This window comes from Sinocyclocheilus rhinocerous, unplaced genomic scaffold (genome assembly GCF_001515625.1).
Source record: "Sinocyclocheilus rhinocerous isolate Xijiao unplaced genomic scaffold, SAMN03320098_v1.1 scaffold76, whole genome shotgun sequence".
Lineage (NCBI taxonomy): Eukaryota > Metazoa > Chordata > Actinopteri > Cypriniformes > Cyprinidae > Sinocyclocheilus > Sinocyclocheilus rhinocerous.
The window spans coordinates 143,794-148,353 of NW_015632724.1; positions in this window are offsets into that span (position 1 = coordinate 143,794).

Genomic DNA, 4,560 nt, shown 5'->3' on the forward strand with positions numbered 1-4,560 from the left:
TTGGGCAGGTCGTTCCACCAGGAGGGAACATTTAATGAAAAAGTCTGTGAAAGTGATTTTGTGCCTCTTTTAGATGGCACAATAATACGCCGTTCACTTGCAGAACGCAAGCTTCTAGAGGCACATAACTCTGAAGTAATGATTTTAGGTAAATGGGTGCAGAGCCAGTGGTGGTTTTGTAGGCAAACATTAATGCCTTGAATTTTATGCGAGCAGCTACTGGTAGCCAGTGCAAATTGATGAACAGAGGTGTGACGTGTTCTTTTCGGCTCATTAAAGATTAATCTTGCAGCGGCATTTTGGATTAATTGTAGAGGTTTGATAGAAGTGGCTGGAAGACCATAAATATATGAACATAAATCTGAACAAATCACTGATTTCAAAGGTCTTATCTCTTCTATCCACTGTATTGCTAATAATAGTGCAATCATTTCCCCTGTATAAACTGATAACTCATCACTGATCCTTTTCCTTACTGATAAATGAAATTCTGGAACAGTAAACGCTACTCCTACCTTATTGTCTAAACTCTTTGATGCATCTGTGTAGATCTGAACATAGCTGTAGTACTCATTAATATATGTCTGCACATTATATAAATTACATTCCTTACCCTTATTTTTCTGTTCTAACAATGTAAAATCTACTGTAGCATCTGAAAGTAACCAAGGTTTTATTACTGGTAGTGGTACAGTTGGACTAACCTTTAACTGATTAACTTTAAGTTACACTAAAAAATGCTGGGTTAAATACAACCCAGTGCTGGGTAAAATAGGGGAAAAACCAGCAAGTGGGGTTGTTTTGACCCAGCGGTTGGGTTACTACCCAGAAGGTTGGGTTAAACATTTAACCCAACTGCTGGGTCAAAACAGCCCAATTGCTGGGTTTGTCCCTATTTTACCCAGCACTGGGTTGTATTTAACCCAGCATTTTTTAGAGTGTATGTTGCTTTCTGTATCACTGTCCATCCAAAACTTAAAATTTTCCTCCTCTCTTTTTCCCAACAGGGCTTTAAAGTATCTAGTGTTGGATGCTCTTGACTATGGCCTTGTAAATTAACCCAATAATTCACTGAGTGATAACTGTACATTTCTCATTTCTAATGACATTTCCCCCATTTCAACTGTTTCCTATTCTCACTTTTATTGCTCTTCCTGATAAAAAAAATCCTTGATCCATCTATACATTTTTTACCAATATCAAAGCAATAGGTCTATAATTTCCTGGACTTGTACAATCTTTCTCAGGTTTACGTATTGGAACTATCACCGCCTCCTTCCAACTTTGTGGTAATTTTCCTTCCTCCCAAATTTTATTGTACATTTTTAATAAAACATCCTTGGATAATTCACTGAGATGACTTATCATTAAATAGCAAATCTGATCCATACCTGGAGCTGATTTCCTGGTTTTTCTAAGAGCTCGATTTAACTCTGACTTCGTAAATGTCATATTTAGTTGATCATTATTGTATTCCTCATTCTGTATTATCTCTTTATACTGCTCCAACGTCCTTTCCCTTCCTCTTTTTCCCTCCTCACTAATATTGTCTGATTTATGTATTTTAACAAAATTTTTCGCCAACATTTCTGCTTTCTCTTCATCTTTTACAGCTGTTGTATCTCCATCCCTTAAATCCCTTAAAACAAACTCTCTTTTAATCCCATTCATTCTTTTTATCATTCCCCATACTTGACCTATTTCTGCTATTTCTGTTACTGTGTTACAAAACTTCGTCCAAATTTTTTTGTATATTTGATGATTCTCCTTACATTTGCTTGCTTCCTTTTATATTCAATAAAATTCTGAAAACTATGATTCTTTTTTAACATTTTAAAAGCTTTATTTCGAGATTTAATTGCTTGATCACATTCTTTTGTCCACCATGGTACAATCTTCTTTTTTTTCTTACCTCCCTTACCTCCCTTAGTCTGACTTGCTGCCAACAATATAGCATCACAAATATCATTATTAACCTTATCAACCTCATCAACCTCTTCAATTCTTTCCATTTCTTGTTCACTAATACTCCTAAATGCCTCCCAATCTGCATTTTCAAAAAACCATTTGTCTACTCCTCCTGTATTACACTCTTCTATACATAAATTTACTTCAATCACTATAGGATAATGATCACTCCCTATAGTCGTTTCTCTAAACACCTCCCATAAGCATATACCCGCCAGTGAATTTGAAACAAGTGTAAGATCAATAGCTGCTTCTGTTCCTGTTCTTACATTAATCCTTGTTCCCCTTCCATCATTTAAACATACTAAATCCTTAATCTCCATTAATTCTTCAATCACTATTCCATTCCCATCATTACAATTGTCCCATAACGTGCTATGAGCATTAAAATCTCCGCAACATATGATTTTCCCTTCTAAATGTACAATCAATTCATCCAATACCTCTAGTGATAATCTTTTACATGGATTATAAAAATTTATAATTTTAACATTTCCTTTTTTTCCCCAATACTTCTATTATTATAAATTCCAACTCCTTTCCTTTCCCTAAAACCTTATATTGTATTCCTTGTTTTACAAATATTATACACCCTCCCCCAATATCTTCCTCTCTATCCCTGCGTATACTTTCATAACCTTTAATACTAAAATCTAAAACTGGTTTAAGCCAGGTTTCCTGAATGCATATGATTTCTGGTTTCTTTTTAAACCCTTTTATAAAACCTTTAAACTCTTGACCATTTGCTAACAAGCTTCTTGCATTCCATTGTACAATATTCAAGTTGTCTTATCACCTGCATCTCCCGACTTCCCATCAACTTCCAGTGGAGCTGATTTCCTGGTTTTTCTAAGAGATCGATTTAACTCTGACTTCGTTAATGTCATATTTAGTTGATCATTATTGTATTCCTCACTCTGTATTATCTCTTTATACTGCTCCAATGTCCTTTCCCTTCCTCTTTTTCCCTCCTCACTAATATTGTCTGATTTATGTAATTTAACTAAATATTTCGCCAGCATTTCTGCTTTCTCTTCATCTTTTACAGCTGTTGTATCTCCATCCCTTAATATTGGATACCCAAACTCTCTTTTTATCCCAATCCATTCATTCTTTTTATCATTCCCCACACTTGACCTATTTCTGTTTCCCTTCAAACTGTGTTACAAAACGTCCTGCAAAAACTATTTTATTTTTTATTTTTAATGATTCTCCTTACATTTGCTTGCTTCCTTTTATATTCAATAAAATTCTGAAAACTATGATTATTTTTTAAACATTTTAAAAGCTTTATTTCGAGATTTAATTGCTTTATCACATTCTTTTGTCCACCATGGTACAATCTTCTTTTTTTTCTTACCTCTCTTCTTTGGAATAGTCTGCCTTGCTGCTAACAATATAACATTACAAATATCATTATTAACCTTATCAACCCCTTCTTTAACTTCAAATTTTTCCATTTCTTGTTCACTAATACTCCTAAATGCCTCCCAGTCTGCATTTTCAAAAAAAACACTTGTCTACTCTTCCTGTATTACATTCTACTATACTTAAATTTACTTCAACCGCTATAGGATAATAATCACTCCCTATAGTCGTTTCTCTAAACCCCTCTACCTGGAGCTGATTTCCTGGTTTTTCTAAGAGCTCGATTTAACTCTGACTTCGTAAATGTCATATTTAGTTGATCATTATTGTATTCCTCATTCTGTATTATCTCTTTATACTGCTCCAACGTCCTTTCCCTTCCTCTTTTTCCCTCCTCACTAATATTGTCTGATTTATGTATTTTAACAAAATTTTTCGCCAACATTTCTGCTTTCTCTTCATCTTTTACAGCTGTTGTATCTCCATCCCTTAAAATTGGATACCCAAACTCTCTTTTTATCCCATTCATTCTTTTTATCATTCCCCATACTTGACCTATTTCTGTTTCCCTTCCCACTGTGTTACAAAATTTCCTCCAAAACTCTTTTTTTGTATATTTGATGATTCTCCTTACATTTGCTTGCTTCCTTTTATATTCAATAAAATTCTGAAAACTATGATTCTTTTTTAACATTTTAAAAGCTTTATTTCGAGATTTAATTTCTTGATCACATTCTTTTGTCCACCATGGTACAATCTTCTTTTTTTTCTTACCTCTCTTCTTTGCAATAGTCTGCCTTGCTGCTAACAATATAACATTACAAATATCATTATTAACCTTATCAACCCCTTCTTTAACTTCAATTTTTTCCATTTCTTGTTCACTAATACTCCTAAATGCCTCCCAATCTGCATTTTCAAAAAACCATTTGTCTACTCCTCCTGTATTACACTCTTCTACACATAAATTTACTTCAATCACTATAGGATAATGATCACTCCCTATAGTCGTTTCTCTAAACACCTCCCATAAGCATATACCCGCCAGTGAATTTGAAACAAGTGTAAGATCAATAGCTGCTTCTGTTCCTGTTCTTACATTAATCCTTGTTCCCCTTCCATCATTTAAACATACTAAATCCTTAATCTCCATTAATTCTTCAATCACTATTCCATTCCCATCATTACAATTGTCCCATAACGTGCTATGAGCATTAAAATCTC